The 21824-nt window shown below is 45.2% G+C and overlaps 1 long non-coding RNA gene across 1 annotated transcript in view; it reads right to left on the reverse strand.

Moving 5' to 3' along the window:
- Positions 1–21824, reverse strand: part of LOC147429285 (uncharacterized) — an 81412-nt gene that overhangs the window by 44429 nt on the left and 15159 nt on the right. The gene's annotated exons all lie outside the window — the stretch shown is intronic.

Genomic DNA, 21824 nt, shown 5'->3' on the forward strand with positions numbered 1-21824 from the left:
AAACATGCTATATGTCGTATTTTATTCTCAATATCCTTTTACATATAAAGCCTCATAGCCATGCAAATTTCTAAAAAAGAGTGCAGTTGATCTGCATGCTCCAAAAGAGGTAATTCCCACGGGATTAGTCCACGGGGCTTGAACCCAACAATCCCCCCCTCAAGCCCGAACTAGACAGACCACTCTCATGATATCTCGAGTTTTTGATATACTCGGCAACCGTGAGTTTTAGGTTCTCTCACAACCAAGGATTTTGGTGTATCCATAACCTGGTGCCTCTGTTAGGCTACCAACAAATGGAGTTTTTGGTTCACTGCCAAACCTTGGGTTTAAGGAGTACCCAATAACCTCATGAGAAGCAGAACAAAAAAGGACTTGAACAAAAAACTGATAGTTTGGGAGGTCTTACCACTCATGTGTGGCAGTGTCTAACCCGTAAAAGTTTTTATCATGGCATGATTGACAAAGATAAAGTAACAGAGGCTTTGACTAAAAAGTGTATGATGGTGTTGACAATAGACAAAAGATGACAAATCTATGACACTAAATTGGAAAAAATAGTTTATGAAATCTTGTACTGCAATCTCAAAGCAGATCTCCATGTGTAGCATTTGTTGATATGCCGAGTGCTTGAAGCAAATAGTTGAAAGAGTCTTCACTAGCTTTATTGCTAGCTATAAAAAACTGTCCCAAAAGCATTCACTTAAAAACTGCCAGCTAAAAGCAGCCAGCGCAAATTACAGAATTCCGTACATTCTGCCACGTCAACAGCCCAGCGCATTTTGTGAAGAACCTACCACGTTAGCAGTCAACGGAAATTGCGGCGTCCGTACAATTGCCACGTGTCAGCCCTGTCAACGCGATTTCCGACGCGTTTTTCGGGACTGAGCCAACAAGGTGTGTGTGTCCAAGGGCCAACCACGTCACCAATTTGTCACACTAGCTCCATTATTACCCCTCTTTCAAACACGTTGAGTTGGGGCATACGTAGGTTGTAGCCAAAAGGCCTCAAGGTAAAGCTGCAGTACATTCGGTGACTCTAGCAGTTCACACTCTTCCATCCACTTTGCATCCATAGGTGGATAGTTCTTAAACTTCACAAAATACCATCGCGCAACTTTTCCCTTGACTTTTCTTTCCTTATGTGCCAAAATCTACTCAAGTACCAAGATCTCATCAGGTTCCTCAACTTTTGGTTGGTCCTCATTTGGCACATCTACCACGAAGGGTCCTAGAAGACTCACGTGAAACACATTATAAATCTTCCAAGTGTAGGGCAATATCAACCTACAAGCAACATCGTTGATCTTGTCAAGCACTTGAAAAGGCCCATAGTAATGCATGCTAAGTTTGGGAAATAACCTTTCCTTGCTCTTCATCTTCTTTAACCTTGCCTTTTCAAACCATAAGAGTACCCAAGCACCAAGTGAAAACAACAACTCACGTCAATGACGATCAGCAACCCTTTTCAGCTTTTCCCAAGTCTCTTCCAAGGCAAGCTTGATTTTCTTGTACATTTCATCCATATTGTCAACATATCGATCTGCTTCGAAAATTTTGTTCTTTGTGTGCAAAATGGGAGGAACCTTTTTGCCTCCCTCAACAATCTCAAAAGGTGCCTTGCATGTTGACAAATGCACCGTATTGTCGTACGCATCCTCAAGCATGGGTAGATACTGTTCGCACTTGCCCTTATAATCTGATACATAGCATTTCAACAGATCTAAGACAGCAGAATTAGCCTCTTCTGAATGTCCATCAGTTTGTGGATGATATGAGGAGGAAAACTTTGAGCGTGGTGCCCATGTTTTCAAATAAGCCTCTCCAAAATAGGCTCGTCGTACGAGGATCACAATCACCGACAATAGATTGTAGCATAACATGGTACTTTAACACATTGTACATAAACAATTCTGCCATCTCATCAAATTTTATCTTCATCCTGATAGGAGTAAATGTGAGAATGAGCAACGCAGAGGGAGAGAGCCCACGCGCGCCGAAAACGGTAGAGGGAGAGAGAGGAGAGAGAGAAAACGCTAGAAGCTCAGATACGCTACAAGCAATGCTCTCAATACACAATGTCTCAATATGAAACCCCAAGCACTCCTTTTCTACGATGTTGGGTTGAGGTAGGGCAAAAATGTGTAGCTGGTCAAAAATATAAAGCCCATAAAATGACTGTGCACCAAGCAAGACTAAAAAATGACCAGCCGCACAGTGCCTGCCCATACAACCTACGTGATGTGCAATGGGTGGCCAGCCTAGAACAATCACTAGCCGTACAAAATGTCGAAGCAACAGTGTAACTCTAACACCCCCTCTCAACACTGGATGCTGAGACAACACAGATGAGTCAAAGGTGAGAAGCCAAGGTTCGCTACATGAGCCTGTGAAAATGAGATTATCCACATAGACAATCACTATTGCAACCAGAGAGCCATCAGAGTCAGCATAACAGTTGGAATCTGATGAGGTGCGTCGTAACCCCAGCTTCACAAGAAACCGGTCTAGTGTGAGGTACGACTGTCGTCCAGCCTGCTTCAGTCCAAAAAAAAATTTCCACAACCTATAAACCCAATCCTCTTTGTTTGGTACTCGAAAGCCAGGAGGTTGCTCCACATAAACTTCTTTAACCAGATCTCCGTTCAGAAACGCACTTTTGACATCCATCTGGAAGATAGGCCAACCAGAGTTAGCTGCGAATGCAAACACTAAGCGTATGGTAGTCATGCGAGCGGTGGGAGCAAAGGTCTTGTCAAAGTCCACGTGTCATGTGACACATCCAGTCCTATGTGTCCGTGGACAAGCTACAGCATGACCAGGGTTCAGTTCAGTCAAGTCAGTCTGTCAAGTCAGTCTAGAATAGGAAGTGATCTGGCACTTTCGTGAGTCTGTTCGCAGACCGTGCATGTCCAGACACTTAGATTAGATGCATATCCTCCGGTTGCACACAGCATGATCATCAGATTACAGTTAGAACCCATCAGGAGCATTTTTACAGTGCATAGACCTATTTTCCCTAATTTTAACATTTTTCACTTATTATTTTTTAATGGCTTTTGTTGGGAACTAGGTAGGGCAAACTAGCAAACCAAATATATAAGCAAACCTAGCGCTAGCACTTTCTGGCAGAAGAAGCAGCAGGAGCTTCGGTTCAACAGGCACCTTCTCAGCAAGACCCCCCCTCCCCCAAGCAGTTGACCTAGCTTTTTCTGCAAGGAGATCCAAATTCAGCCTTGGCGTTTTTGCATTGCAGATCAGCAGATCCACAGCAAGGCACAGCAGATCCACAGTAAGACACAGCAAAAGCCCCAACGTTAGCAGATTTTCCACAGTAGAGACCAGATCAGCCTAGCGTTTTTGCATCAACCTAACACCCTCAACGTTTTTGCAGATCTTCGCGACAGAATCAGCCCATAGACCAGCGTTTTCAGTTTTCAGCAATTAGAACCCGCAGAAGAAGTCCCGAGCCTCGCAGATCCCACCTTCCCGCAGCAGATCCTTGCCGCACGGTCAGATCCCGCGAAGTTTGCAGATTCAGCCCGGAAAACGCAGATTTCAGCATCTACGTTTTCAGCGCGTCGTCATCGTACCGTCGTCATCGACATCGTCACCGACATAAGAGTCAGAATTCAACAGATAAAGATTTGCAGATTTCAGCCCTTAGCATTTTCAGATTTCAGCCCGTCTCGTCGTCCTCCTCATCGTCGGCAAGTCCATAGCATTGTGGAGATTTGTGCAGTCAATAGTAGACCACTCTCGCCATAGAGAGTGGGGCCTTCGGAGGAGGGTTTTGACAACATTCTGGTGTCGTATTCTTCTCTCTCTATGTCTCAGTCTCAGCACCTTTATTCACAGCGTTTATCCACTTTGTTTGTGATCACTTGCACCCTCTCATTAAAGGACGAAAGGCTCTCCCTTCCGTAAGTAAAAGCGGGCCCCATCGTACGGGGGCCCCATAAGTTGGTAGGACTTCTTTTGTTGCTTGGTCTTCTTAGGGTTTAGGCCCCTCGGCCGACATCTGCAAGTTGACTCCATTCTTCAAGGCTTTGACACGTCAGCACTTGGTTACATCTCCCCTTCTTGAAAGAGAGTAATCGTCCGTGATTACAGCATATCTTCAAAACAACTCAAGTGAGCTAAAAAAAAATCCGAAGGACATTCCGAGGGACAACCAGTTTGCTCTTTTTATTAAGGAGTTAGCTTCTCCTTTCTGCTCTTTTGATTCGGCTGTTTTGATCAAGGAGTTAGCTTCTCCTTTCTGCTCTTTTGATCGAGGAGTTAACTTCTCCTTTCGTCCAGATCAGAACTCTTGATATTACGGCATAGTAAAATTAGCCATCACACCCAGACCGTACTGATCTTCCACGGGTGTCTTGATGCACTAAAATTACATACCGAGGCAATCTCATCCAATTAGGAATATTCAGTGGTTGGTACATCACAATGCAAAACAAATGCTCACATATGCATGTTACAAGACATAGAAACATAAAGTCGCCGATGAACACTCCTCCCACATAACCTAACAAGGTCCGCGTCGGGAGATATTCAACGACTCCCTCATCACTCCTCCCGCATAACCTAAAAAGGTATGGGCCGGAAGATATAGAGGCCTTTTACAACCAAACGCCCCACAGACTGCAGCCTGCGTCGTTGGGAGGTGCTGAGAGTAACCACTGCTCAGACTTCTTAATACTCCTCCCGCATAACCATCCAAATCCAGGCCGGGAGTCACAACAACAATACTCCCCCTGTAAATAACCACAAGGGTCCGGGCCATGAGTAAAAAAAACAGCACTTTTCAATCATTCAATACTCCCCCCGCAAATAACCACAAGGGTCCGGGCCATGAGTATGAACAAGCATTCTCAAACATAATTTCTCACTACCCCACCCGAAAGTTAAATCACCAATCATTGGAACCAGTATTAAAACCAGAGTCAAACAATTCAAATCCGCACCAAGACAGGTTCAAAACAGATACCATCCATTTCAAACAAATTCCAATCAGGATCACCAAAACAAGTTCTCTAACAGATTTCAAACTTAAAAAAAAACAATCTCGACATCAATCGAGCTCGAAAAGTCGGCTGACTTTCCATCCTGAAACCTGCACCAAAAATTAGGGTTAGGTTCCTTACATGAGGTCGTAGCCGAGCACAGCATGGTCCATCAGCTCTTGGACAAACAGTGTTTCTTTGACGGCGATGGTAGTCCCAAGATAGCAATCGCACTCGACCTCCAAGATCATCTGCTCGTGAAGAGACATCTACTGAGAGATGTCGAGAAATTTCAAGTTATAATCTGCTAGGGTTCCCATGGCAAGCATTTCAGGATACCACACTCTGCCAGAAGTTGCACTCCGAAGAAAGATGTTAGAAACCATATAACTTTGGGCAAAAAATTTTCTTGAAAGCTTGCCAAGTACTTGGAGTATGCTGCTTGGTAGTTGTAGACATCAAGATCTGCATGGCACTGATTCTGAGAAAAAACAGTGACTTGAAACAAATCTAGATCCTTCTCTTGCAAGTGATCTTAATTGGCTTATGCCCTGTAAGACATGAGCGGTGAAGACGGGAGCGCGTCCGATGCGCGATGAAGTAAGGGTGGGAGTGGCTACTAGGTCCGGGTTGGAGGGAGAAGATACCTCAAATAAAATTCCAATAGCTTTGTCTACTCTTTTGTAGGACCGGTATGCTTTCAGTAAAGCACACGCCTGATGCTCTGATACCACTGTCACAAGACGGGCACCACGTGCCAATAGAAAAGAACAGACTGAACAAACTTTTAGCACTTCAATAACAACTAAACTGAAAGAGAGAGACGACACGCGACACGGAGTGGCGGAATTCCACCCCAAAGAGTATTGGCCCCAAACCTTGGCACCCCTTTCAGTATTTCTTTATATTACTGCTGATTCTTAAAGTACAACAGCCGAGGAGCACCTCCTCTGCAATCTGCCCGCCGAAGAGTGTCAGAGAGGGCCCCAAGGCTCATATTTAAAGTCCCAAAGCCTAAAAGCATCAAATATGAAAAGCTGATCCCAAAAAAACACTTTCCTAAAATTTCGGGATTTTCCTAAAAATCCACCGCGAATTGCGGAACGTCCGTACATATAACACATCATCATATTTTGATATGCAAAGTCTTTTGAGTGTGTTCTGCTTTATTTTTAATGTCTTTATGTCACTTCGGGCCCCGTCCATAAGATGGTAGGACTTCTTCTTCTGTTGCTTGTTCTTCTTAGGGTTTAGGCCCCTCGGCCGACATTTGCAAGTTGACTCCATTCTTCAGAGCTTTGACACGTCAACAGTTTGTTACATGAATCCGGGACATGAACGCAAAGTTCACAAACTTTGTGCCGTCATAAATTTGCCTCTCCTTGTGTCACAGGACGGGCACCACGTGCCAATAGAAAAGAGCAGACTGAACGTACTTTTAGCACCTCAATAACAATTAAACTGAAAGAAAGGGAGACGACACGCAACACGGAGTGGCGGAATTCCACCCCAGAGAGTATTGGCCTTAAACCTTGGCGCCCCTTTCGGTATTTCTTTATATTGCATTAACACAGTACAAGCCGGTACTCCATACTCTGCACCTTCTCCAGGAAGCATGCCAGAGATTTGAGCCCTAACCTCATATTTAAAGGCCCTTGGCCTAAAAAGCAGTTTACAGTGAAAAGCCTTCAAAACTCAAAAGCTTCTGATCCAAAAAGCAATGCCAAAAGCTGCCAATGTAAATCACGGAAATCCGTACAGTTGCCACGTCATCAGCCAACGCAAAACGCGGAAATCCGTATAGCTTGCCACGTCATCATGCCAACGCAATTTTCAAAAATCTGCCATGTCATCAGTTTTTGTGCGTGTGCGGGTCCTCCTTTATTTTAATCCTTTATGTCACTCGGGGCTCCATCGGACAGGGTCCCCATAAGTTGGTAGGATGACTTCTCTGTTACTTGTTCTTCTTAGGGTTTAGGTCCCTCAGCTGACATCTGCAAGTTGGCTCCCTTCTTCAGGGCTTTGACACGTCAGCAGTTTGTTACATCTCCCCTTCTTGAAAGAGAGTAATCGTCTGCAATTACAGCATATCTGCAAAACAACTCAAGTTAGCTCAAAAATTTCCGAGGGACAATCAGTGTGCTCTTTTTATTAAGGAGTTAGCTTCTCCTTTCTGCTCTATTGATCAAGAAGTTAGCTTCTCCTTTCGGCTATTTTGATGAAGGAGTTAGCTTCGCCTTTCTTCCCTATCGATACTCTTGATATTCCGACGTAGTAAAAGTAGCCATCACACCCAGACCGTACTGATCTTCCACGGGTGTCTTGATGCACTAAAATTACATACCCAGACAATCTCATCCAATTAGGAATATTCAGTAATTGGCACATCACAATGCAACACAAATGCTTACATATGCATGTTACAAGACATAGAAACATGAAGCCGCCGATGAACACTCCTCCCGCATAACCTAACAAGGTCTACGCCGAGAGATATTCAACGACTCCCTCATCACTCCTCCCGCATAACCTAAAAAGGTCCAGGCCGGGAGATATAGAGGCCTTTTACAACCAAACGCCCCCCAAACCGCAGCCTGCGTCGTTTGGAGGTGCTAAGAGTAACCACTGCTCAGACCTCTTAATACTCCTTCCGCATAACCATCCAGGTCCGGGTCGAGAGTCACAACAACAATACTCCCCCCGGAAAATAACCACAAGGGTCCGGGCCATGAGTAAAAAAACAGCACTTTTCAATCATTCAATACTCCCCCCGCAGATAACCACAAGGGTCCGGGCCATGAGTATGAACAAGCATTCTCAAACATCATTTCTCACTACTCCACTCGAGAGTAGAATCACCAATCATTGAAACCAGTTTTCAAACCAGAGTCAAACATTTCAAATCGGCACCAAGACAGGTTCAAAACAGATATTATCCATTTCAAACAATACTTTCTCAAACAAAGTTCAAAAGTATCTAACTATAAAACGACTAGAGAGTTCATTCAGGGTTTTGTTCGAACAACCAAACTTTGAGGACGACTGGCTTGCCCTTCTGCATCACGGTGATGGTTCGGATCCAGATCTGGAGAGTCGCATCATTCTTGTCATGCCAAGGCATGCCTAATAGAACGTCACAATTGCCCAACTTCATGATGTGGAAATCAGCTTTTCCATGATAATCTTGAATAGTCACTGGAAGAGCACCAATGAGCGGTACTACTTTCTGAGTTTGCCCTATGGCTAGCTCAGCTTCAATTTCTCCACCCCCTGCATCATAATCAAAGTGCATCTGCTTTAAAAATTCTGGATGGATGAAGTTCTCTGTAGCTATGGGGTCAAAGAAAATAAGGGCTTTGAAGCCATTGACTTTGCCATATGCTCGACACAATTCATTTGTACTCTCAAGGCGTATGCCATAAATATCAAGAACTAGTCCAATAGCGGGTCTAGCTCTCTTAGCAGAAGGTGGCATTGAGGTTCTGTCGGCCGTTCGTACGGGCATCGGCTCCTCTGGTCTATCAATGCGCTTGGGACGATTAGAATGATTATGCCCTGTTTGAAAGCATCCACAGCATCGGCCTTCCTGTAGTAAGGTGTCTCGTTGTTGAGGCGTCAAACAAGGCCTTTGCGGTTGATTTTCACGACACTCGAAAATTTGTTCGTTGTTGCCGAGAGTTGTGGTTAGTGGCCGGAGATTCTTCTGTGGTAAACTCTAGCTTTCCCTTCATTAGTTTGTAGCCGACCGCGGCGTGGTCCATAAGTTCTTGCATGGTAGAGACTTGCTTGGATAGACAATATTCCTGCAATGGTGATGGTAGTCGAATGATGTATCGCTCTCATTGGGCCTCCAAGGGAACAGATCTAAAGAAGGACACTGGAAGGTACACGTCGAAAAACCTTTGGTTATATTCGTCCATGGTTTCAGTGGTGGCAAGCATTTTCAAGTTGCCCCACTCTGCCAAAATCTGGACTTCAAACATAGAAGTCATTTAACTACATGCAAAAAATGTCTTGAAAGCTTGCCAGGTCCTTTGAGCATGCGGCTGTATCGCGATTGAACTCCACCATTGCATAGCATTATCTTTAAGAAATCCCGCTGCACGAGAAATCTTGGATTCTTCTGTATAGTTCCCTAAAGCATAGATGTTGTCGAATTGCTGTAGGAACTGCAATGCTTTCTTGTGATCTTTCACCCCGGAAAAAGTGAAAAATTTGATTGTCGTGCCACCATCTTTGAAATCTTTGGGTTGGCTAGGTGCATATCCCATGTATGGATAATAAGGGTATCCATATGGGCTCCAACCATTGTAGCCTAGTGGCGGTGGTGGTAGAGGTGAGGGCAATGGCGATGGCAAAGGCGGTTGCACTGGATCAGGGTGGCTGCACCATATTCCTGAAGACTCCCCTGATCGGAACAAACGGCTGAGAAGGTTGCCGATTGAAAGCTCTCGTACTTTCTGGTGCCGGAGGAGGAGGTACCACCTGGGGCATCAGAGGGGTAACATGTAGTTCAAAAATTGTTACCAGCATCGAAAGATTCTGCTGAGGATGCCGCGAAAAAATGTCGTGGAGTTCATTGAGCAAAAACTGCAAATATTCTGCTGAATCCATGAGTTCCAAGTCTTGGGTTCTTAATGGCTTATGCCTTGTAAGACATGAAACGTGAAAACGGGAGCGCGCCCGATGCGCGATGAAGTAAGGGTGGGAGTGGCTAGTAAGTCCGGGTTGGAGGGCGAAGATACCTCAAATAAAATTCCAATAACTCTGTTTGCTCTTTTGTGGTATGCTTTCAGAAAAGCACACGCCTAATGCTCTGATACCATTGTCACAAGACGGGCACCACGTGCCAATAGAAAAGAGCAAACTGAACAAACTTTTAGCACTTCAATAACAACTGAACTGAAAGAGATAGACGACACACGACACGGAGTGGCGGAATTCCACCCCAGAGAGTATTGGCCCCAAACCTTGGCGCCCCTTTCGATATTTCTTTGTATTGCATCAACACGGTACAAGCCGCTACTCCAAGCTCTGCACCTTCTCCAGGAAGCATGCCAGAGAATGAGCCCTAACCTCATATTTAAAGGCCCTTGGCCTAAAAAACAATTTACAGTGAAAAGCCTTCAAAATTCAAAAGCTTCTGTCCAAAAAGCAATGCCAAAAGCTGTCAGCGTAAATCACAGAAATCTATACAGCTGCCATGTCCTCAGCCAGCGCAAAACGCGGAAATCCGTACAACCTGCCACGTCATCATGCCATCGCAATTTTCGGAAATCTGCCACATCATCAGTTTTTGCGTGTGTGCGGGTTTTGCTTTATTTTAATCCTCTATGTCACTTGGGGCCCCATCGGACGGGGTCCCCATAAGTTGGTAGGACTTCTTCTTCTGTTACTTGTTCTTCTTAGGGTTTAGGTCCCTCGGCCGACATCTGCAAGTTGGCTCTCTTCTTCAAGGCTTTGAACGTCAGCAGTTTGTTACACCTTGAGGCGTACAGAACGTCGAGATTGTCCAGAATTTGGCGGTGCTGGTAACTCCGTGACTCCAGAGGAAGAAATCGTAGTGTAGAGACAACAAAGTACTAACTTCTTGTGAGGTGGGACCGCCGCCACTGCAGGAGAACCATCATCCATCTCAAGATCCAAATCCGACAAGGCATGATTGGGTTAAGTAACTTGCTGCTGTGTAGAAGGTACAGGGACTGGGGTAGGGGTGGGGTCAGGTGTGGGAGGTGGAGGAGGAGGTAGGGAAGGTATAGGCTTGGATGTTGCCCTCTCTACAAATGTGTTCAAAGACTCCTTGAAAGTCACATCACAGCTAACTATGGTGGTCTTGGCGTCAGGATCATAAAGCCGGTATCTATCAGACTCCGGTGAATAGCCCAAGAAGGTGAGCTTCTTCCACTTGAAGTCTAACTTCTGTCGCTTCTCCTTTAACACTTGGACAAAGGCCGGACACCCAAAAACTCGAAAGTGTGAGACCGAGGGCTTGCACCCGTAGTAGGCCTGATAGGGAGTCATGTCCTACAAAGCATGAGTAGGAGGACGGTTCTGGATGTAAACCGTCGTGTTGCATGCCTCCGCCCAGTAAATCCCGAGTAAAGAAGCATGTGCCAGCATCGCACGAGCCATCTCCATGATAGTCCAATTCTTCCGCTCAACAACTCCGTTCTAGGAAGGAGTGGAAGGAGTAGTCAGATGGCATTGGATGCCCTCTGACTTGCACCACTATGCAAAGTCCTTTGAAGTGAACTCACCCCCTCGAAAACATATGACATGCAAGTCTTGCTTTTCGACCATCGTCCTCCAATCCTGAATGGATCTGAAAGCCTCCGACTTGAGCTTTACAAACGAAGCCCAAGTGTACCTGCTACAATGATCAACAAGCACAAGCATATACTGTGAGCCAAAAAATGAAGAAGTGCTCATCGGGCCACATAGATCAATGTGAATAAGTGCGAGTGCTGCCGAAGCTCTGTTGGATGCCTGCTTTAGAAAGGCAGCCTTGTGTATGGTAGGCAATGATTGTGCGTACTCGTGTTCTCCATACATCATAATTGTGTACATCCAATTTCTTCTCCTCAACAAACTGGGTGAGGGCATAGTTGTTGGATGTTGCCTTGGCAAATGCCGACGTAGCCGCAGAAGTGGAAGTCGTCGTAGTGGTAGTTGACGTAGGAGGTGTCCTCTAGGATTGTTGTACCTTCTGCTTCAGAGTCAACATGTCGCGTGCTCAAAGAATGGTCCCAAGCGTCAATGGATAAGATCTCAAGTCGCCGTAGAGGATCCCGTGGTAAGAGGCAATTAACACAAAGGGGTTTGCTGCTGTCCACCAATTTGAGGGGCTGAAAATCGCTGCAAAACAGAAAATTCAGCGTGCTCCAAGTTCCCGGATTGGTACCGGAATGTCTAGACCGCGTCCTTCAAGGAGTCCCGGTGTTGAGGGCCTTGTAAAAGGCTGAAAACAGAGGAAAAACAGCAAGTAGATGGTGTCCAGAAATGCCAATTTCTTGCAAATACCTAACCAAAATGTCAATTTATTGCAGATACCTAACCAAAGTCTGGATTCTGCAGGTTCCATGCGATGGAGAAGTATTGAGGGTGTAGGTCGCTCCCGCAAGAAGTAAAAGCTCAGAGTTTTCTGAAAAACGCAGCAACTACTCAAAAGTGCAGCCTGTCCAAAAAACGCAGATTTGGCTAGAAAACGCTAGACAGATCTGGTGGTGATTTTTGGTGCGATTTGTTGCAAGGACGGGAGCGCCTGCAAGGGGAGATGCTAATCAAGGATTGAAACAGCAAAACGCTGGCCTTGTCCAAAAATGCAAGGGGCTGAAAAACGCTAGGCAAATCTCCGCGACAGATTGATGCAGTAAAGCTAGCGCTAGGCCTGAGAAGGTGGATTGCTAGTGTTCCCCAAACTTGGCGACCGATACCATGTGAGAGTGAGCAGCAGAGAGAGAGAGCCCACGCGCGCGGTAAACGCTGGAGGGAGAGAGAGAGAGAGAGAAGACGCTAGAAGCTCAAATACGCTACAAGCAATGCTCTCAAAACACAATGTCTGAAACTTGGAAATGACCTTGATTTCCACTTAAAAACATCGTAGCATTGTACAACAAACATTCTAAAGTAGAAATAAATTTATGTACCTTAGAAATCCATTTATCATCCCCCTCTCTCTCTCTCAAGCAAGACCGTTTCCCCCTTGGTGGCGATTTTCCTCCAAGCAAGGCCAGCACCTGGCGTTGTTCAGCAAGACCAGCACATGGCGTTTTTCAGCAAGCCATCGTCGCCATAAGTCCAGCACCCTAGCGTTTTTCAGCATTAGCCTCATCGCCCCCTTTCCCTAGCGTTTTCAGCAACGCCATAGCATCAGCAATTCAGCAATAAAGCCTCAGAAATTCAGCGTTTAAAGACCAGCCAAACTAGCGCTTTTGGAGGACTTCAGAGGCCCACAAATCAGCGTTTTTTAGGGCAGCCGAAGGCACTGAAATTCTGCAGCAAACCAGCGTTTTACATGCTCCAACACTTGCGTTTTTCCAGCAGCAGATTTCAGCCCATTGGCGTTTTTGGACAGCAGAGCAAACACATCCGTTTTCAGCCATCGAGTCGGTCTCGTCATCTACGTCGTCGACATCGACATAGCCCTAGACTTGCATCAGTTCTCATTCATCCACTTTGTACCAGTTTGTGCAATCAATAGTAGACCACTGTCGCCAACGAGAGTGGGGCCTTCGGAGGAGGGTTTTACGTCTCTGGTGTCGTATTCTCTTCTCTATCTCTCAGTCTCATGCACCTCCATTCTCAGTGTCCTTTTACTTGTTTGTGTCCATTGCACTCTCTCATTAAGAACGGAAGGCTCTCCCTTCCATAAGTAAAAGGAACCTTGAGCACAGTTCGGAGCACTCATCTTGAGCAAAGTTCAACATTCATTCTGCTTCACCTTACATTGGTATCAGAGCTTTGGCAGTGTTTTGTATCATTCAAGGAAAGAACCACAAGAATCACGAGAATTTATAATTTTTTTGCTTGTTGCGGTCGCACGTAACCCAAGTTCTCTTGGGCATGTCGATTCCTAATCGTGTTTTTGAAGAGTGACAGGAAACCCAAGAAAGAAGGGCTTGTCCAGCCTCCCCTTGTGCCTCTTTTCACTCATTGAGAGCGGACCGTGCACTTAGCGGCCGGCCAATCGACGTGAGGTGGGAAAAAGCAACCTTGGTGTGAGCGCAATACCGCCAAGGGGTGCGCCCGCGGAAAAGAGCAGAACTCGGGTGAAGAGAAGATCCTTCTCTAGCACAGATTGCAAGCAACGGAAGAACCTCAAGACCCTCACGAACCTTAAGAACCCAAGACCCTCAAGAACCCAAGACCCACAAGAACCTAAGTTCCTCGTGAACTTAAGAACCCAAGATCACAGTGTATGGTCATCACTCGAAGCGGAATGGATACTTCGCTTGGAGGTGATGAGCATGAGAGAGGCGATGAAGAATTTTCCCCACTAGGAGGTTTTTCCGACCCTCCCCCTTCCCCATCTACGCCACGAGTTGTACCAAATCCTATGGAGGCGATGGTCAAATTGATGTTGGAGATGATGGCACAACAACAAGAAACGAATCGCATTGCGATGGCACAACTAGAAAGAAAAGCAGAACAACAAGAAGCGACTCGCATTGCTTTGGAACGCGAGCACGATGCACGAAAAGAAAGAAAAGCACAAAGAAAGGAGGAAGCCGAAGCAAGATGAGCAGCCTTGGAGGCCAATCGTGAGGTTCAAAGAGACCTACGCACTCAAGAATTGGTTCGACAGGTTCTTGCCTCGAAGTCCGAACCAACCAAAGATGTTGGTAGTTCCTCAAGTGGCGCAAGCCACGATTCGGACTCCAACAACCCAGTCACAAAGAAGTTGACTTTCAGTAAGTATGATGGTAAGATGGATGCTATGGTTATTCATTGTTGGTTGCATCAATTTAATGCTAATTTTGCGACAACTAAGAAGACAGGAAATAGCAAGGTTTTGAGGGCAGCTATGTACCTTGCCGGTGATGCCATCAATTGATACCACACATGGCAACAGGCATAGTTAGCCGCGCACCTAGAGGAAGCCGACGAATTCACGTCCCTTTCCTTCAATTGGGCTTATTTCCAAGACAAGCTCAAGGCGCGGTTTATGCCTCCTCAGTACCTCACACGATTAAAGGACGATTGGCGCGCACTCAAGCAAAATGGTATGCCAGTTATGTCTTCTCTAATCGTGTTTTGCAGCTCGGCACTCAATTACGCAAATCGGATGCGGAGCGCAAGGAGGCATTCCTTTATGGATTGGATGAGTATATCAAGTTTGATGTGGAGGTGCTTGATCCAATCGATCTCAACAAGGCAGTAGCGATTGCTCTCGCACAGAAGATGAAACACAACAAAGGAAAGCCTAAGGAGAACAAAACTTCTCAAGGAACCCCTCAAGACTTCTTAGAACACGCAGAATGGTAAGAACAGTAAGAATGGTAAGAATGGTAACTCTTCAGCCATCTTCCTCTAATTCTTCGGAAAAGAACTCTAACAATGAATCTAAGGGTAAGGCTAAAGCACCTGCAAAACCTAAGCTAACCCCGGATGAAAAAGCTGCACAAGGAATTATAGGAGGATACATCACGGCTGAAGAACAAGTGATTTATGCTAAGGAAGGTAGATGTTATTAATGTCACGTCAAGGGTCACATTAAGAAGGCTTGTCGTAAGACAGCCCCACCTAAAGAACCAAAGGCACCCACAACAACCACAAGCACTTTAATGAACCAAACTGAATCTTCTCATGTCTCTAGCACACATATTGATGAGTCTCTCATGAAGTGTTATGGTCATGTAAACTTTAAAGGGTCAGCGTTTTATCATATTGTTTGATCCAGGCAGTATGCATGATCTGATTAGTGCCTCTCTTGTTGAAAGAGCCCGCCTAGAGGTTAGTCAGAAATCTCCTCTCGAGGTTTCTGGCTTCGCCACTGGTATGGACTCTCTCATCACGAAAGAGTGCCTTGATGTGATGTTTACAGTTCAACAAGCTGCTTTCCGTAGGAAATTTCTTGTGTCTCCTCTTTCAGGATATGATATGCTTTTGGGCATTAGATGGTTTCATGAGCACAACCCTCTCATTGATTGGGAGGCTAACACTCTCACATTAAACGCCAAAACTAACTCCCCCCTCATCATTCGTGCTGAGGAGGGTTTGCATTCTTTTCCTCTCATTTCTCATGTACAGGTAAAGCGTGAATTACGACGAGGAGCACAAGAGGCATTCATTTGTGTTGCTCCAGTTTCCTAGCGCATTCAGGCTCCGGCAAAGTATTCAGATTTGTTTACCAAGTTTAAACATCTCTTTTTGCAGGATGATCTTCCACCCCGTCTTCCATCCGAGCGGCCGGAGGACCATCGCATCGAGCTTATGGAGGGGGCATAGCCTGTCGGTAAGGCTCCCTATCGTTTGAACAAGACACACGAGGAAGAGTTAGAGCAACAACTCACGGAGTTGGTGGCTAGAGGATTCATACGTCATAGTGTAAGTCCTTGTGCTGCCCCTATTTTGTTTGTTCGCAAGAACGATAGTTCGTCTCGTTTGTGTGTTGATTACAAGGCATTGAACAAGATGACCGTCAAGAACAAGTTTCCGATGCCTCGCATTGAGTATATCCTTGATAGGCTCAATGGGGCAAAGGTTTCCAGCAAGGTTGATCTCAAGAGTGGATACCATCAGGTACGGGTATTCAAAGGCGACATCTTCAAGACCGCTTTTCGCACCGAGCGAGGGCAATGGGAGTATATTGTTATGCCTTTTGGATTGACAGGTTCCCACGATGCAGAAAAAATGAGAATATCATCCAAAAAGATAAACACATGAAAGGGATGTCGAAAGGGTACTAACCCGTTTGAATAAGTGTCATTTGTACATTGCAGCTAAGAAGTCTGAATTTTTTCTTACTGAAGTCACTTATCTGGGTTATATCATTTCTGCGGAAGGCGTCAAGCTAGATTCCGTGAAGATGGAACAGGTTCGTAATTGGGATTTGCCCAAAACTGCATATGATGTGCGTTCTTTTCTTGGTTTATGTCAAGCATATAGTTCGCACATAGAGAATTTTGCACCCATTGCTGCACCTATGACTGATGTTTTGAAAGGGGTCAAGACTCGCCGTCAGCGCATAGACTTGCTCGAAGTAGCCATTGAGGCTTTCGCAGCTCTCAGGGTTGCAGTGAGACAGAAGCACCATGTCTTATCCTTGCCTCTTGGGATGATCCCTTTGAGGTATGGACGGAAGCGAGCAATGTCGCCATAGGCGCTGTGCTTCAGCAGCATGGTCGTCCTGTAGCTTTCCTTAGCCGGAAGCTCAATAGTGCTGAACAGAATTATTCAGTTTATGATAAAGAACTTTTGTCTGTCATTCACTCTCTTAAGCATTGGAAGAATTTTCTTTATGGTAGAGAGTTTACAGTTCGCACAGATCATCAAGCCCTTAAGTGGCTCCAATCTATGCCTAGTGCACATTGGAGTGACCGCCAGGTACGGTGGTCACAATTTTTTGAGCAATTTGGAGGTTTGATTGAGTATGTGCCTAGAAAAGCTAACCCTGTTTGCAGATACGTTGAGTCGCAAAGGACAGATTTTGGCTCTTGAGTCAAGATCCACATTTTCTATTCAGGGTGTGTCTTTCGACAGCATGAAGAATCAATATGCGGATTCCGAGTTTGGTAAGCATTGATTGCAGGCTCTTGCTTCCCAAGGGCCAAGCAACTATCTCATTCGTGATAGTTTGTTGTATTTTCATCAACATTTATGTGTGTTTCCCTCTCTCAGGCCAACCATATTGCATGATGCACATGATTCTCTCACGGGTGGGCACAGGGGAATGAACACCACTTTAGAAAAAATAGAAAGATTCTTTTATTGGCCTAAAATGCGAAAGGATGTGTTTCGTTATGTCACACAGTGCACTATATGTCAAAAGGTAAAAGCTCCTCGGGGTAAGCAGCAAGGCCTCTTGTTTCCGTTGCCTATTCTCGATGGACCTTTTCAAGATATTTCCATGGATTTTGTGACTAACCTTCCACCAAGTTTGCATTCAAGGAACACTCGATGTTTGATAATTGTCGATCGTTTCAACAAGTTTTGCATATTGATTCCTTGTAAAGCCACAGTCACTGCACAAGATGTAGCACGGTTGTTCATTAAGCATTGGTACCCCCTCTGTGGTTTGCCAAAATGAATTGTTTCAGATAGGGATGTTAAGCTCACGTCCAATTTTTGGCACGCACTCTTTGAAAATTTTGGCACTAAGTTAAATTTTTTAGCTTTTCATCCACAGTCAGATGGTCAGACAGAGATTTACAATCAATTGGCTTTTGATGTTTTAAAATCATATGTGCATGATCAGCAGTCTTAGTGGGAGCTCTATCTCCCATTGGTTCAGGCTATTTTGAACGACTCTTTTTCTTCTGCCATTGGTCGAACTCCGTATGAGACAGCTTTTGGCCGTCCATTCCAATCACTTTTGACTCGCTCGGTCAATCAAATGACTGATGCCAATGCTGAAACTCAGTCATTGGATGAGATTTCTGAGAGTGTGAAGCTTCGGCTAAGCAAGGCTCAGGAATCTTATTCACGGTAGGCTAATAAGCATCGTTAGGTGGTTTCGATCAAGGAAGGAGATTGGGTGTATTTAAGAATCATGAAGCAACGTCTTACGCAAGTTGGAAAGAAGTGTCCAAAGTTGTCTTTTCGTATGTATGGTCCATTTCCAATCATTAAAAAAATAAATGAGGTTTCAATGAAATTGCAGTTGCTTAACTCATGGTCAATGCACAACGTTTTTCATGTTTCTTGGTTGAAAGTGTTTCAGGGAACACCTCCAAAGGACATTTTTGGAGAAGAAGAACCAGAGATCATCGATGAAGCTAAAGTCATGGAGACAGAGCAAGTGTTGTTGCATCGGTTTTGACTTGGTTTGAAGAAGCAAGTGAGACAATACTTCTTGAAGTTCAAGGATCGAGGAACCCCGAAGCGGTGTGGGTCAACGAAGAGTTTTTCAAGGATTATACAGAGTTGTTGGCAGACTACAAGGAAGCCATGCAGCTTGGTACCAGTACCTCATTTTTAAAAGGAGGGGATGTCACGTGACACATCCAACTCTATGTGTTCGTGGACAAGCTACAACATGACAAGCGTTCAGTCAATCCAGTCAGTCTAGTTTAGGAAGTGTTCTGGCACTTTTGTGAGTCTGTTCGCATACCGTGCATGCCCAAGCACTTAGAGTAGATGCATATCCTCTGGTTACACACAACATGATCATCAGCATTACCATCGGAATCCAACAGAATCCATCAGGAGCATTTTCCAGTGCATTAAACCTATTTTTCCTATTTTTGACATTTTTCACTTATTATTTTAAGTGACTTTTGTTGGGAACTGAGTAGAGCAAATTGGGTAAGATAATATATAAGCAAACCTAGGCTAGTACTATTTGGCAGAAGAGCAAGGAAAACACAGGCCAAAGGCAGCAAGTTCCCCCTCTCTCTCTCAAGCAAGACCGTTTCCCCCTTGGTGGCGATTTTCCTCCAAGCAAGGCCAGCACCTTGCGTTTTTCAGCAAGACCAGCACATGGTGTTTTTCAGCAAGCCATCATCGCCATAAGTCCAGCACCCTAGCGTTTTTCAGCATTAGCCTCATCGCCCCCTTTCCCTAGCGTTTTCAGCAGCGCCATAGCATCAGCAATTCAGCGTTTAAAGACCAGCCAAACCAGCGCTTTTGGAGGACTTCAAAGGCCCGCAAATCAGTGTTTTTTAGGGCAGCCGAAGGCACTGAAATTCTGCAGCAAACCAGCGTTTTACATGCTCCAGCACTTGCGTTTTTGCAGCAGCGGATTTCAGCCCATTGGCGTTTTTGGACAGCAGAGCAAACACATCCGTTTTCAGCCATCGAGTCGGTCTCGTCATCCACGTCGTCGACATCGACATAGCCCTAGACTTGCATCAGTTCTCATTCATCCACTTTGTACCAGTTTGTGCAATCAATAGTAGACCACTCTCGCCAACGAGAGTGGGGCCTTCGGAGGAGGGTTTTACAACGTCTCTGGTGTCGTATTCTCTTCTCTGTCTCTCAATCTCATGAACTTCCATTCTCAGTGTCCATTCGCTTGTTTGTGTCCATTGCACTCTCTCATTAAGAACGGAAGGCTCTCCCTTCCATAAGTAAAAGGAACCTTGAGCACAGTTTGGAGCACTCATCTTGAGCAAAGTTCAACATTCATTCCGCTGCACCTTACAATGAGAAAGTTGCCTTGTTTGCTGTGACACTGGTGGTGCTTGTAGAAATTCCATAAACCTAGGATTCTATACCGACTGAGAAAACACATTCACAGCAACAACCAAGTTTGTCTTGAATGCATCCTCTTCTAATTGCCAGTCATAAACCCTTGACCTGGTGGAGCTATGAAATCAATAAAAGGTACAGACAGGGGTGGCCGTGAACTTTCTCCACGTGTAAACTGTCTATCCTGTGAAGAGGAAGCCTCTTTCCTGGTGTCATTCGCCTTGTCAGCCATAGTGTAATTTCAGTTTCTGTGCTCTGTGTCTTCACTGCAAACCAACCAAGGCTCACTCTTTAAGAAAACAGTGATCCTATCCCGACGATGGAACCATGAAACCGGCCCGTAGGCGATAGACACTTTAGCTTTCACCCGAATCTTTACTTGATAAACTTTACTTGAACTTTTTGACACAATGAAACTTCACAAATAAACCTGTGACTAGAATTAACACTTCAAAAAAAGCACGGCTTTGTAGCTAGAGTGCCTCCAAGTAGACAGCGACACCCTATAGGCCCCAAAGACTAGCGCCCTTCTTTATTCTTATTAAACTTGAGAGAGCACCTGCAAATTCGTACGAGCTGTCCCGCTTTTACCGGGTTGACAATGACCTAGTCTAGCCCGATTTCGGTAACATAACTACAGTAGGAGGCTTCACAGACAAATCCCCGTGCAAAAAGTGATTTTCCCGATTCATTTGAGCATTTTTCCACGCCTGACAATAATATGCGACGCGCTGAATTCTTTGTTTTCTGCCCCGAAAATGAACCGGAACACTTGTACAGTGATCCCCTAGCAATTAGGGTCAAAACCCTAAACCTAAAAAAATACACAACAAGCTATAATTTATTGTTTCTACCTCCGTTTTGTGTGCCGATCGCATCCGTAGCAAGTCCTCGAGCTCCCGCACCTGTAGGGCTACTTGCCCTTTGAATGGGACGAGATTTCTTGCAAGAAATCTCGTTGAATTCACCTGTACCGTGAAGGATTAGTATTTAGCTAATCCAATACCTATACAAGAGGCTCTTGCCTCGGCAAATGCGCATGAACCCACACAATTGTACATACGAATGAAAAGCCATGGAGCATGACATCACGATTCGGTATTCAAAGGGGGAGAGATATGCACCAGAGCGGAATCATCATGCTACATAAGATAAGGGAGAAGGCAAGGTTTAATGTTGTGATCACCTGCACCCACTGGAATTCACTTATGTGCAAAATCAGCCTCCTCTCTTAATTTGGGCACCCCGCCCCCTCTTCATGAAAGTCTAGAAAGTCGACTTGGTACCGGCATGTGTCCACTTTGCCTCTTTTGAGTTAATTTCCTAGTACCCATCAACTTATAGGTGTCGTGTTTTATTGCCCGAATTTCAATGCCGACTTGTCACGTGACACATCCCAACTCTATGTGTCCGTGGACAAGCTACACCACAGCAGGGTTCAGTTGGTCCAGTCAAGTTTAGATTAGCAGTGATCTGGCACTTTTGTGAGTCTATTCGTAGACCGTGCATGCCCAGTCACTTAGCATAGATGCATATCCTCAGGTTGCACACAGCATGATCATCAGTATTCCCTTGAGGATCCATCAGATTCAGTCAAGGGAATTTTCCAGTGCATTTAGCCTATTTTCCTATTTTTGGTTATTTTCACTTATTATTTTTAAGTGACTTTCCAACAAAAGTAGGTAGGGCAATTTTGCTAAGTTAATATATAAGCAAACCCAAGTTAGCACTTTCTAGCAGAAGAGGCAACAGGAGCTTCCCGCTCAACAAGCAACTTCTCAGCAATACCCCCCCTCTCAACACCCCTAGCGTTTTCAACCCTAGGCCATCCTCTCCCATCTCTTGGCGTTTTCCTTCCACAGTAGAGCCTCGCCATCAAGCACTCTTCCTTGGCGTATTTCCCGCGACCAATAGCCCCCATCATTAGCGTTTTTGACCTCAGCAACATCAGCGTTTTGACATCAGCAACAT

Source organism: Adiantum capillus-veneris, chromosome 22 (genome assembly GCF_014529385.1).
Source record: "Adiantum capillus-veneris isolate H3 chromosome 22, ASM1452938v2, whole genome shotgun sequence".
Taxonomy (NCBI): domain Eukaryota; kingdom Viridiplantae; phylum Streptophyta; class Polypodiopsida; order Polypodiales; family Pteridaceae; genus Adiantum; species Adiantum capillus-veneris.